The sequence below is a fragment of the Agrilus planipennis genome, unplaced genomic scaffold (assembly GCF_000699045.2).
Source record: "Agrilus planipennis isolate EAB-ADULT unplaced genomic scaffold, Apla_2.0 scaffold79, whole genome shotgun sequence".
Classification (NCBI taxonomy): Eukaryota; Metazoa; Arthropoda; class Insecta; order Coleoptera; family Buprestidae; genus Agrilus; species Agrilus planipennis.
In genome coordinates, this window is record NW_020442428.1 from 255,820 (window position 1) to 271,014 (window position 15,195).

At 36.1% G+C, this 15,195-nt stretch overlaps 1 protein-coding gene across 1 annotated transcript in view; it reads left to right on the top strand.

Annotated features, from left to right (window-relative positions):
• LOC108734633 (probable cyclin-dependent serine/threonine-protein kinase DDB_G0292550) overlaps positions 1–15,195 on the top strand; it is a 261,116-nt gene that overhangs the window by 71,158 nt on the left and 174,763 nt on the right. The window lies entirely within an intron of this gene.

Here is a 15,195-nt window from a genome sequence, read left to right on the forward strand (position 1 = left end):
ACCTATAAAACTTTTGCTTTGTTTTCTATTGTTAATTTATATACATTTTTGTTTTAAGAAATTGCTAAACATTTTCGTCTAGTACTGTACAGTTCTAGCCGATCTTCTAAGACCGCCCATCGAGAGCTCTGCTCGTTCAACTATTTCTGTATTGCTCACGCCTAGTGTATATTCTTTCTATCTTCGCGCAGATTTCTTCAAGGTCACAATTCTAACAAATTGAAATAGACTGTATCTTCTTATGACAAAGTATTTAATATAAAAGAGTTAAATCAATTTTAAAACCTCTGAGTTACTATCCATTATTTTTTGTTCGCATTTGAACACCGTGAAATTTTAACTATTGAATGGCATAAGTGAGGATTCTAATCGCACCAGGACACGCAAGGATCGAGGTGAGAAGCTACAATATATAAGAAATGAATGCACCAGGAAGGAGTTTTAGTTAGTTGCCTGCTTGCTGATAGTTAGCTGGCCGACGTCAACAATTTAAATAACACGAAGTGAAAGGAATCTGAACTTTCCTCGGAAAAAACTTGTTCCCACGTCGTCGTTTGTCGGATCGTTGAACAAGTACACCAGTACATAATATACAGTCAGTCATATATGTGTGGACTATCCGATATAATGTACCGTTTAGTCTAAGTCTTCGAAAAATCGTCGTCAAACTCAAAAATGAAAATAGAGTGCGTTAACTTAGAGGAACGTACGCGATGCTAAATCGATTTCGCAGACTGCCCTAATGGGCTTAAGTAACTGCTAAAAATTACTTACAGCGCCACAGGCATTCGGTTAGGCTTTGATCGAAAATAAAATTAAAAACATAATCAACCTTAATAGTGCGATACTGGATTTACATCTGACAGTAACCACCTACCATCCCCTTTGCTTACAACTGATATTCGTTTGTACGTATTGTTTACGGTGTACCTTTCCTTAAGTGAACGGACAATTATGTAAAACAAATTCAATAATATTGGACTCAATAACAGCATGGCGATGTCAGAATTAATTTTATGTGGTCGTCTATGATCTTTGACATGTATTGAGTACATCAACGCGTGAATGAAGGAAATAAAATGAAATTTTGTGTACACATTATCAAAATACAGAAAAGGACACAGGGTACTTTCTATTTAAAAAAAAAAAATACTGTTCCTGAGGGATATAAAAATTAGTTAGTTTTAACTTAGTATAAAATGAATGAATGAGACGTGTTTTTATTTTCTGCATAGTTGCATCTGGGACAAGCTGTATTTAGAAGTATGCCGCACCGCGCCGACTGAGCTTGATACCGTACTGTTGAATGCATTGACTGGTCGGTCGGTTAGTTATTAAGAGTTCCTCATTTCTTTGTTCTTTTCACCTAGCCACCAACGTTTGTTATAAAATCTATAAGTACTGAAGATTGAAAGAGCGAGTGAAAAACTGACGGGAGAGAAAGAGATCGGACGTATCGGTGGTAGACACCACACCTGACTCACTTAAGTGCGTTGGTGTTTAGACAGTGAGAATTCCAATGAAAATCAAAGCTTTTTGAAATTGTTCCCTTGCACTGCAAATCGTGTCATGGACAATACAAAAATATGTAGATTTAATATTTGATAGGGGATATTGACAGTACCGTGAATGTTCAAAAGAAGTCATCATTATATAAGGTCGTCAATCTAAAGACTGATTGGACACCTACCTCCACTCTTTCCTATCTTTAGCTAATCTTCGCATTTGTCTAAAACTGGAACAACCCACATCCTTAACTATTTGTGAATAGTTATTTAATCTAGGTCTACCTCTACCCCTCCAAACTCCCGTTTCTGCATCTAATATGTCTCTGGCTAGACCTTCATGCCTTAACAGGTGTCCTACCAACCTATCTCCCTCCTCTGTTCTCATATTCTTTCTAATACCTCTTCATTTCTAACCTTCTCTATCCACGGTATCCTCATCATCCTCGGAAGGCCCTCTTCAGCCTTCTTTCAGGAATCGTAGGATAGGTGTGTGGTGGTTCGGAGGAGAATGATGAGACGGACGAAATGAAGACAGAATGAATGAAAGATTACCTATGAATTATTACTGCCCCAGCATTTCCCCAAGTTCCAAGGAAACCACAGAAAAACTTGCTCTCGAATGCTAAGATATGGTCTAAACCTCTAGGTCATGTCGCTCGGTAAATGAACAACTTAACAACTAACTTAAGACAACTTGTAACCCCCGAAGGGAGGGAGAATGAATAAGCTGTCTCAAGTAAACAGCCATGGACATTATTCCAAAAGAGGACAGATATTTTGACTTGATGGGTCCGGCAAGAGTACCTGGGATGCAATAATGTTTAAAAATAGACATAGCAAACGTCTCTAACTTGAAAATGAAATATTTTTATTCAACTCCAGTTCTACATTAAAACATAGAAACATATTATAAAAATAATGCTGAGAAATTATTGTCAAAACACCAGGTTTTACTTCAAAATATCTTACAATAACAAGCATCAACCAGTCTTTAATAGAACTTGTAGTATGTACTTAAACTATAAAAAACAAGAAGAAACTATACTTACAAATGTATCTAAGTATACGTATGTAAGTATGCTTTAAAAAGAATGTTACTTTTCCGTGATGCATATTTGTCGGTTAAATTTTTAAGTTTTTCAAAATTTGAACACATAACTGGTACTGGTATCGCTATAGTCTCCCTAAATTCAGGAAAAAACTCTATACACCCACATTTTTTTAATAATATTAATTTCGATATGGAAATCAATAAGGAAGAGACGAGACAGGCATGAAGGACCAGTTGGAGACATGTTAGAAGCAGAAACAGGAGTTACGAGGAGTAGATGCAGCCCTACTAGGTTAGATTACTGTTCATTATAGGGAAGGGTGGAAGTGCGTATCCAATCAGTCTTCGCACTGGCGACCCTATAACGATGCTAATGTTAATTTCTATAGAATTGGTGATAAAGGGATAGCTGTTATTTTTACGCACAGTTTTGACAGCATCGTTAAAAAACACCATTAGTCTAGTACTTCAAAATGGCAAGTATTGTAACCTGCCGAATATCAGATATCTTAAATACCCATTATTTAATGTTAGACAAACATATGCACATGGATGTTTTTCTTTTGATGATATAGGACTCGAAAAAGATACTGTTGATATTCTGTCTTATTAAACGAAGAAAAAAATACTCCAGTGCATTCGTCCTTGGGGTGTCATCAGAGATTTTTGCAGAAATGGGAGGTGGGTGACTGTGAATGACGTTTCAACGAGACATTTTCCGATTGCATGACTTATTTTGTCGCCATAGCGCGTAAAAGTTGACCAAGTTGGCAGTAGATAGTTGCCTTACCAGCGAATGACGTAACTTCCGTCGCAAGCTGCGTGCGCCATTTCCGTTGCATGCTGCGTGCGCAGCTTCCGCTGTGCTATCAAATTTTACTCTCTACACGCTAGAAGGAGTACAACTTGAAAAGCTGTTGTCAATAAGGAGAGCAGACGTTAATTGCAGCGGAACATTTTAAGTTTGTACTGTAATTAATTAGTGTTAATGTGGACTGCATTAAAAAAAACTCTTTAATAATATTTAGCCGGATAAATAAAATAAATTGGCTTGTAAAAACGACAATCGGATTGATTAATAATGCGGTTTTAAAAAGCCATTTTGCAGCAATTACCTGTTGGCGGCTTTCCACAGTTCTTCGCATTATACAGGAATTCCGTTTGCATTTTCATATATCCAGGTACTTATAAATAATGTGCACGCAGACATACTTGCATGGACGAGTATACGGTCAGCTGTTTTTATTCTTCGTTTTTGTTGTTTTTCATGGTTAATGACCATGCACACCTGCCGGCGCTGCCGTGCCGTTAGCATGCCCGATTACATTGACGTGCATGCCACACAACAACAAAATCGCACACTCACGCAAAAACATGTGGTATAGACATTTACGTGTTCTGAAAAAGAATAAAACGATACAGTTTCAGTATAAACGAACGGGATTTTGAAGGATTTATAATCCTGCAGTCGGATTCCGGATTTTTTCGTTTGTAACAAGCGCACTACATAACTGATATCGATAATAGGAAACTCGTATTACCTCTCAGAAATAATGTGCTAAGTATAGATAAAGGGACAGAGCCAAAACTCTGGAAACGCGTGTTGAAACTGTTTTAGCACCCTTCTATTTCACCACTTACTGATCTAACCATCTAACAAGTTTAATAGTTTCGAAGGTATCTACTCGCTTCCAAAGTTTTCCCATTTTGACATTGACTGACTAATTGAGATGAGACAAGATTCTAAGGTAGGTACTTCTATGAAATCCATGAACTTAAAATTTGATAGAAGTTGTGTAGAACTTACTATGTAGAATCTCACAAAGATGAAATTACATTGATTTACGTACGAAGAAAACTAAAGTATGTCTATAGACTGGGTAAGAATCTCCAGTAGTGATTTACTATGGTCAGGATCGTCGTAATTGAGAATTGAAAGTATCAGTTGCATCTGTCAAACCCAACAAGCACCAGGGGTCTTTCAAACAGTTCATTCTAGTGTTCTTCCCTCACATCAATAACGTGCAAACTTATTAAGAGTTTTCGGCCTTTAGAAATAGATTTTTCACTGAGGCTTAGGTACTTTTGGGAAATGATTTTTAAGTAATAAAATATGGAAACATTTCAAACAAAATCTGCGATTGCTTGATACCATGGACGTTATCTCTTGCCGGCTCTTCAAAATGAAAGACGTTTGGAACACTTGATGCTCTTAGCTTATACAACTTCAATTAACGTGGATCTTTCAATTAACTGTCTCCAAATATAATTGAATGGTGTTTGACGACAGAATATCGACCTTCTGTTTAGCGTGCTCATGGGAACCAGTGTTCAAAATCGCTATCCATGTCTGACCAAGAACTTACTCTTGTTCTTGTTTTATACCTATTTACCGACTATTAATATTAAATAGTTACGGATTTCTTGTATGGGTGCGAAACATGGACAGTGGGCGCAGCGATAAATAAGGTTAGAAGCGTTCGAAATGTGGTGTTATAGGCGGATGATGAGGATAACGTGGGTAGAAAAGGTTAGAAATGAAGAGGTATTGGAAAAAATAGGATAACAGAGGACTCTATGGAAGTCAATAAAAAATAGGCGAGATAGGTTGGTAGGACACCTTCTCAGAAATGAAGGTTTAGTCGGAGACATATTAGAGGCAGAAACAGGAGTTAGGAGGGGTAGAGGTAGACCTAGATTGGATTACTGTTCGCAAATAGTTAAGATTAAGGATGTGGGCTGTTCTAGTTTTAGGGAAATGCGAAGTTTAGCTCAGGATAGGAAAGAGTGGAGGTGCGTGTCCAATTAGTCTTAGTACTGACGACTTTATGATGATGATGACGGATTTCTTGAACTTATCGTAAGTATTACAATAATAAATTGTATTCACCCGATAAGTTCGAAAAAGTCATAGTTCTTGTTTTCTATTTTGCATTTTTTAATCTAATTCTTTCGTCGAAATTGCTCTAGAATCACTGACATATCACAACTTCTACTCAAATCTCCATGATGACAAAAAATGAAACCGTTTGTGGAAAGTATATGAGGGTTTTCATAGACCATGAGAAATTGCCTTAAGGCAGTCTAGTCATTCTTACTGTTTTAGTTTCTTATGTGTCAGAACACCGTTAATGTCAAATTTTACTTCAACGTCCAAAATTGCTTGGAAAAACAATGTTTTTTTCTTTTCTGTTACGTTTAATAATATCATCATCATCAAAGAGTCGTCAAATCTGTGACTGGTTGGACACGTACCTCCACTCTTTTTCTTATTCAGAGCTAATCTTCGCATTTTCCTAAAACTAGATCACTCCACATCCCTAATTATCCTATTTTGATTACGTCATGCTCCTTTTCGCTCTATTACACGTAATGCCAATTACCTGACCAAATGTTTCATTTTAAATTCCCTAACGTTCTTATGGCGTCTTACCTTTAAAAAAGGAAGATGATCTCAATAAAATTACTCGTCCTCTAGCCTTTTCTATTGTATTTCAGACAATATTTATTGTTTAATCTTGTTACGTGTTTATGCGCTATCATACCGTGATTGTTATAGTTCCTTGGGTGCCAAATTAACGCACCATCATGCTACTTTTCTTCCGATTTGACGAAACGAAAGCCAGATTTTATAAAACGGAATTCGTAAGAGATCGTATCTTTGAACAGTTTTCAAAAACGAAACAAAAAAAGAGGAAAGAAACACTTTACCGTGTAATATGATATTAAAAACGAATCGTTTCGCGGTTAACTTTCCATTATTGAACGTGTATGCGATACGTACCTACTACATAGGTGGCTGTGAGTAGTCGTTCAATATAATTTTTTTGTTTCACTGCGAACAGTTCGATGACAAGCTCGTTCGCTTTGGTTCCCTTTGAAGCTAGCAATCATTCACGGCTTCCTCCTTCTTCGCGCTTCTAATACAATTACAACAATGTATAGTCAGCTAATATAAATGGTGAATCAGCATCAAATTACGTGTAGATTCATCGATTTAATAAGCGAAAAAATAAAGTAAAAAGCGAAGATGGGGCTAGTCAATAAATATGATTCCCTGCTGGGCCTCTGACTGCTTATTGGCTGTCGTCAATAATGTTTTCTTAGTTTTCTTTCTTTGTCACGCATATTCCTGAGCCTAACTTCATACTGTTTCACCTTTTACCCAAGGTGACTGTACCTATTTCTAACTATCGGCGTGTTAGAATGTCAAAAAAGTTTTAAAGTCGCATACGCGTGAAGGACAATTTTGTTCGGTATTTTTCCTTGTTGCCGGGCATTGAGTGCCGTTTTATAACAATTTCTTTCCCACGACGTAAATTTTTTGCTAAAAGTGCTGATAAACCTAAACAAATTGCCGATCATCTTGATCGACAAATGACAAGTACCTTTTAAGGTCAAGAGTTTAAACCGGACTTTACTTAAGTGATAAATTAAAGCAGGATATTTAAATAAAGCTAGTTTCCTTTTATAGTTAAAAGTTGATCCAAGAAAAGATTGATTCAATAAATTAATCCGATAGGTGCATTGATATCAGTTAGTAGTATTATTTTACTTATTTTGGTCCTAAAATTAAGGAGTATTGGCTTTAAGAATACATTTCATAAGCTTTCATAAATTGTTATAGAGATTTACCATTTGGAAATCTGCTTTTCATTATTTTCCGCTTGATATTCATTTTGCAAATTTTGATAAAGCTTTTTTTGTGATCGGCTACAGTTCGCCATGTTGAATTTTTCTGACGCCATGTATGCTGCGATTTAACATACATATTGAACACAGTCAAATCCTTTGTTTATATGCCATGTAAACTTCCGCGAATGCTGAAGTTATTTAGGTTTCAAAAGTGGTAATCGCATATCGATATTTTACCACCTGTTTTGATTTTGATCTTTTTGGATCTCATCAGCGCGTCGTAGGCAGCTCCGACAGAACACAGACCAACTTTTACCTACTGTCCTAACAGCGCGTTTTAGAAAATACCACAAATGGCGAGGTAAACGCCATCTGTAGTACGATGCTACATTTTAGGATTACGTATGCTCCAACAAGGTGGATTTAAATATATAGATATCTACTTGCTGAAACGAATCCCGACGTAGCTAAGACAGTCTGTAAAAGTTAGTCTGTGTTCTGTCGCAGCTGTCTGCGACGCGCTGATGAGATCCAAAACGATTAAAATCGCAATCCGCGTCTGGCAGTTTCGACAGAATACAGACCACTTGGAATTATTTTATTCATGCTTTATTATTAGGTATCATGTTTTAGTACTTATTAGTCGTTATATGAATTAAAATGTGCCAATGTGGCGATGGTATTATGAAACGCATTTCTTTAAGCAATAGTTTTCCAATTTTAATAAATTATTTATGTAATCCTAAAAGCCCATGCGAATAACAAATTTTCCTAGCCCTCACGGATAATTTACAACTTTTACTTTGAGAGGTGTGCTGCTGCTAAACGAAAAGATTTCGAATAGTGGACTATCTCTATCCTTGACATTTTACACCCACTTTAGCATAATTATTCCTTTCCATCCATCCACTGACTAAAGAATGCAACGGGCTATCGCTTCTGTAACATACTCCCACATTCGAATTCATAAGGTAGTACTTATTCATAATAACATTGCATAAAAAGTATGTTGTGCGCTATGTAAAATTAGTTACGATTTACGTTCTTATTCCTCATGAACCGAAATATTCCTTGAACATACTTATAAGTCATCTTTTCGGGTCGGGTTTAGTTTAATTGACAATCGTAACCAGCCCGGGAGGGTAGGGATGAGAGGGGATGGTCAGGAAAAACTTCCTTAGTGATGGGATAAGGTACGGAAATCTGAAGAAAAACGGTTGTAATACACGAATAAAATTATTCGAAGTGGTCTGTATTCTGTCGAAACTGCCAGACGCGGATCGCGAATTGATCTTTTTGGATCTCATCAGCGCGTCGCAGGCAGCTCCGACAGAACACAGACCAACCTTTACCTGCTGTCTTAACAGCGAGTTTTAGAAAATATCACAAATGGCGTGGTGAGCGCCGTCTGTAGTACAATGCTACATTTTTGTAATACACGTTTAATATTCACCGGTATACGCAGCTTCTTTGACCCCGCTTCTCCCGGTGGAGCTTTTTCTACCCTTTACCCCGCCCCCTCATTCCTCCAGTACTCACTTCGAAGGTCAACTAAACTCGAACCGTACTTTCTATATTACAAGTGAGTTCAATGTTGGATTTATTTGTATAAACTATTTCGATTATGTATTCGCATTCTTTCAATAATTTTTCAAAATGTAGTAGGCAAGAAGTACAGCGGAGACTCGATTAACGGAACTGATTGTTGTCGTAAGTTATTCGGATGATTAAATGTATGAAGAAAGGCGATTTTTGTATTAATATGCATCCCTATAGTACGTACTGCAAGCTTTGTCATAACTAGACTATACAATAGTATTTGCTTTTAGTTCGAATTCCAACACTAGAATTGTTTAGGCGTCATAGTATTGAATCCTGTAGAGGTTTTGAGTTACAACTATTACTTTAGTATCATCTAGATACTGGAAACTGTGTCGGTAAAGGTTAACTATCGTCCGATTGAATTTATCGGATAATCCGGTTAGTAGTTTAGACAAGATAAATTGTATATTAAAGCACATCCAATATATCAAATGCACGGAGGTGTAACTGAAACGGTATCGTTGGATTGTATATAGGTATAAGTAAGGTGTCATCGGATATATGTAGAGAGTGTTCCGAAAAGAAAGTACAAATTGTAATTCTGTAAAAATTCTAAAATTTACTTTTTTACTTCCAACCTTCTTATACCCAAAGCCTTGTCGGATACGGAAATTCACATCTTCAATCTTCGCAATTCTCTAAACCTACTTTAACTTACAATCCAGGGATGACCAATCTAAATGATCGTGTGGACCACTTTGAAAATAGATCATAACTCCGCGGGTCATTAATAAAAGAGGCAATATCTGTCAATCTTTTTCGAATTTATAAATTAATTTTTGGCCACTCGACCCTGCGCTATCTTATGTTTCATACTCCCTTCCATCCTGAGTTATCTCTGACTTCCTAGATACCGAAAATCAGCGACCATTATGAAATAAATACATTTTAAAAAACGATCGTGAATCACGCGGGCCTTGAAAAATGTTCATGGTGGTCCTTACGCGGATTGACCATCCCTGATGTAATCACCTTTATGGAAAAATATAACTGCGGTTTGATTGTTTTTAATTTGTTATTTAACAGTAATAGTATTTGTCATGGAGTTTTCCAGGAAATCGAGTGGTGAACGTTTTTAAAGCTTCTTCTTTTCTTACACCCTGTATATTACTGGAAGGTTAGTTACGTACATGTAAGCACCAATATTGAAATATGTCGTTGCCCATCGATAATGAAGGGGTAATATACGGTTATGAGTAAACCCGATTCAATTTGAATTTATATTACGTCGGAGGCCAACCTTCGCCGAGTGACCTTTCAGGAGGGCATATTGATATATTACAATGAAAGGAAGTCGGCCGTTTTGTACCGTCTAAATTGATTAAGTGCTGAACTCCTTCGCTAAATGCAAGGCGACTCTCCATATTATAATATAATAGAGTTGCAACAGAAGGCTGTTGCATCATGATTAGCTGGGTCGAATGTAAATTACGTAGTATACCGGGTGAATTTTAAAAGTCTCCACTTTTTAGAATTGTACGTTCAGTTTGAAAGGTCTATATCCTTCTTCAGTGGCGTATTTACAGGGCAGATTTTTTTGTGACCATTATTAGACAATTAGTAGCCAATTTGTACTATACTCCGTTTACTTTCTGTAGCGATGTGACCTTCAGTTTGACCGGCGCAAAGTAGAAAAGAACAGCACTAGGCCAGAAAAGGAAGGAGACAACTGTCGGTCAAACTCTTAACCGGTAAGGAGCGTATAATCCGTACAGTACTGCACGGAAAATTGACCATTTTATCCGCTACAATTGCATTGCTCAAATATGCTGTTATTGGTACCATTTACTACTGAAAATATCAACGAGATGTTTATTTATATTTGAAGACATATTAAAGGCTTTAACGCTTGTTTTCTATTAGCACTACTATTCATGTTTAAACAAAACAGTTGGCAGGTACTGTATGAAAAAGTATATTAAATGAACAAGAGTCGAGAGCATAATGAACTTTTTTCTCCTTACCTACGATTTTGCCAGCGCGCATCCAAGACATTGGAAGGGGCACATCTCTAGAGAAAGTAAATGAAGTATACTTCTGCAGTTATTCTTTTAAGTAATACAGTAATATAACTAATTTTAAGTTTATTTTACGCTAGATGCTAAATATAATTGATCATGCTTAGTATGAATTTTGTTTCAGTATAAAATACTTAAGAATTTTTTGGGTTATTTTTTTGTTTATTTAATTATATTGCTTATTTATGTCGTGGTTGAAAGTTTTTTCAGAAAACGTTTGGTTTACTGGCTGACGTTTGTAAACCGTAAATGTTTTCACTGTTGCTCAACGAAATCATACTCCATGCAAATCGAAACGAACACTGGTTTTCTGAGACGGTTTTTAAAGAAATTGAAGAACGTATCCTATGCACCTATATTCAATTAATGTTTAAATTAGGAAGTCCATTATTTCGGAGAAAGCGTGCAGATTGATATCACAAACGGCCGCAAGCGGAAATAACAAATTGATTTGAAAATTATTTATTTTATTATTCATTTTTAACTTTCGTTCTTTGTTGAACATTATTTAAATAAATAAATAAATAAAACAATAAATTTGGACTCTTTATATAACATTGTATGTAGATGCAACCAACTATACAGTCGAATAAACCCATTTAAATCCGTCGACTTTCTTCCAACTGAAACACGTCAAAATTGCTGATTTTTAATTAAACATTCCGATTCGTTATCTATAGTTGTAATATGGCAGCTTCTCAAAACTTCCCATTCGACTTACTATACATTTTATATGCGTTGTTTTTGTGTGTAGAAGTAAACACGAGCAGGATTTGCTCGCTGGATTGATTTAAAAATTCGCGTTGAACTGCTGTTATGGGACAGAAGTGTTTAATTTTAGGTTTGTTTTCTACGTGTGCAGAAGAAAATATGTGCAACGAATTAGGACAGTTGAATTCTTGGTTTGAACCCAATTCTATTTATAATCGGAAGGTAGTTTTACATTTGTACGTATAAATGTTCATGTACGTAGAACGCACCCTAACGGCTTTCTAAATGCGTTTTTGCTATTTCTTTAAAAATGTTCTCGTTTTATGACTTTTGGGCTGACGATGAGACATACTGTTTGTTGTAACGTTGCCTGTCTGTATTTATTTATGATGGGATGTAGTGAGTGTTTTATACTTCATTTACTTTCTGTAGAGATTGTCCCCTTCCAATGTCTTGGATGCACTCTAGCAAAATCGTAGGTAGGGAGAAAAAGGCTCATTATACTCTCGACTCTTGTTCATTAAACATACTTTTTCATACAGTACCTGCCAAAAGTTTTGTTCAATCATGAATAGTTGTGCGAGTCGAAAACAAGCGTTAAAGCCTTTAATATGTCTTCAAATATAAATAAACATCTCGTTGATATTTTCAGTAGTAAATAGTACCAATAACAGCACATTTGAGCAATGTAATTGTAGTGGATAAAATGGTCAATTTATCCGTGCAGTACTGTACAGATTATACGCTCCTCGCCGATTAAGAGTTTGGCCGACAGTTGTCTCCTCCCTTTTCTGGCCTAGTGCTGTTCTTTTCTACTTTGCGCCGGTCAAACTGAAGGTCACATCGCTACAGAAAGTAAACGAAGTATACCTTAAATGAATTAGTGTAAAAATTTTAAGAAATTACTTATATCTACCTAAAAATTGAGCCCGTCCATTAAACTTTTTTAGTAACAACGTTAAGGTACAATTATCTTGAGGTTTTGTAGGCACAAGTGGTTAATAAAATACATAATTTTCTTTCCTCTGAATAATGCCCAAATGCGTATTATAATTCCTCCTAAGGGTAAACAAAGGCAACCACTCCTTGACAGTGTTATTATCTTAACACTCACTTTAAAAATTGCTCAAACTATGTTTCAGTTCAAGAACCCTCCACTATCGACTATCCTGCGTCTCCAGATTGTCATGTTGGGCCAGGAATATTCCACAGATAATCTTTCGTTCTCTTCTGTCTTTATTTCGTCCGTCTCATCTTTCTCTCCCGAACCACTACCCACCCATTCCCACGATTCTTGAAAGGAGTCTAAAGAGAGTCTTCCTCCCTACCTTCCGGCGTAACCCGGGGGCACTGTCCGCCCACCAGCATTACTGACTGATGGGAATAAAACACCCAAAAGCTTTTTTTTACTGTCCCTACTGACCGGGTGCAAACACGTCCAAGTTTAACTATCAGCTTTGTGTGGTTAATTTTTTTAATTGTTCGCGCGCAATTTATTTCTCTGCTAAAACTACTTTCAGCGCACCAAAAGTAGTAAGCATAACATCAAAAATGAAAATTTAATGATAAGGTTTTCATTTTCATTTTTCTCTATTATAGAAAATACTCAATGCTGTTTGTTGGCAAAGTTCATTTACTCTTCCCGATTATTTTTGGTAAACCTTCAGGTGATTTATTAATTAATTTATATGCTTGTTTTTTTTCTATAAATAACACTCGGTTTCTGTTTATTCTGTATCAGTCACACCCGTAGGAATTTACACGCATAAATTAAATGTATTTCGAAGTTTAGAGGCGTATAATAAATAATAATTACAATGTGCGAGTTTTAGATTTAGCATCGAAACGAATGTAGACCGGTTATGTATAAGAACTTTGAATTCCACTCCTCATATGGGAACGTGTCATTGAATTAGAATTGATTTAAATATTTTTAATGTTTCAATCCCATGTCTAAGTGTTCTTGTACATTCGCCGTAATTTACGCGTTATTCGCGAATAAAATTTACGTCAACTGTTAGTCTGAACAAAACAAGACCAACGTCAAGACTGTCCCAGTTTTATTCGATATTGGTCTTGTCCTTAGTCTTGCTGAAATACTTCAAGTTTTGGTATTGGTCTTGGTATTATCATGTTAAGTCATGGTTTTGTTCATTTAATTCGTCTTGCTAGTATATAGGCAGTCTTGGTTTTGCATTTTCGTAAGAACAAGACCAATTTTCAGTAAAGGTCTAGATGATGGCCCCCCAACCCAAAGGGGGTGGGGTGGGGGGGATCGAAAGAGGAGATCTCCCCCACCACTGTACCATAAAAAGTTCGTGGCGGTCTCAGCCCCATAAAAACTTATGGGGGTTCAAAGTTAATAAATATGCCAATTTTTATACATTTCTAGGCATGTAAATGTTTATATAGTCATTCTTAAACAATATTCAAAGGTAAAACTAATGAAAAATACATAAAAATATTGAGAAAGTTATATAAATAGCTTTATCAATAGGGTAGGTTAGGATAGGTTATCGGGTTTTGTTCAAGTGACCACCCTCTTTCGATCCCCCACCTCCACCCGCTTGAAAATAATTTTTTTATTGAATTTTATTTGAATTATAGTTATGAAAATTGTCAAAATTCTTATGGGGGTGAGACTTTTTATGGGGTTTTACTCAGGTGACCACCCTCTTTTGATCCCCCCTACCCTCTTTCGATCCCCCCTTTTTATGGTACAGTGGTGGGGGAGACCTCCTCTTTCGATCCCACCAGCATTTGTAACTGATGATGAGAATGAATTCAAATCCCATTTTGCCAAAAAATTTATTAGATCAGTTTAGAGAATAATAATTGATAAAAGTTGTTTTCGGACAACTCTGCTAGAAGTTTATTGCTTTTCATGTTTGGCAAACGTTATTCAACGTCGCCATGAAGATACCACAAAAATTGGGCAAGAGAAATCGGATATCATTAAAAAGTTGTAGTCCGCGGTTATTCTTTTAGCTTTCACTTGTCGAATTATGTTCTTCTTTGCTCTATACGGATATTTAGGTATGTGAGATTACTTGACCAGCTCGAAAAGAATAATGTTGTTCGGATTATACCGTACATAAAAGTATTATCTTATTATCAAAGGTTAATGTATCTCGTTTATTAAAATGGCAAACGTTCTTTTAGATAATTCGCTGTCAGTTTCTTATAAGAAAACAATATTATCCGACTTTAAAGAGCAGTTTCTCTTTTTATGTTAGGTTTCATTGAGCGATTAACGCAAAACGAGACTAAGTTGTATGAATTGTTATAGATTAAGAAATTATGTAGTCACGTTTACAGACACGAAATAGATATAGTTTAAACTAGTGACCCGCCCCAGCTTCGCACTGGTGCAATGCTGATACTAAATATATTTTTGTTTTGTTTAGATTATTATCGAAAAGGGAAAATCTTCAAAAGATGCCCCCTGAACATACTAAATATACTACAGAATGTCTTTATATACAACATTCACAGTTTTTAGACAATACAAACCGGCCTTCCGGTTGGTACGGCCGCAACCGCTATATCCCTGCATTTTAAATCTGTAATATCTTCGAAAATATTCATTTAAATTACATGCTGTAAAGGGCCATATTGATCTATATTAAATGCACAATGTATTTAAGGTACTTAATTGGATAAGAATTAA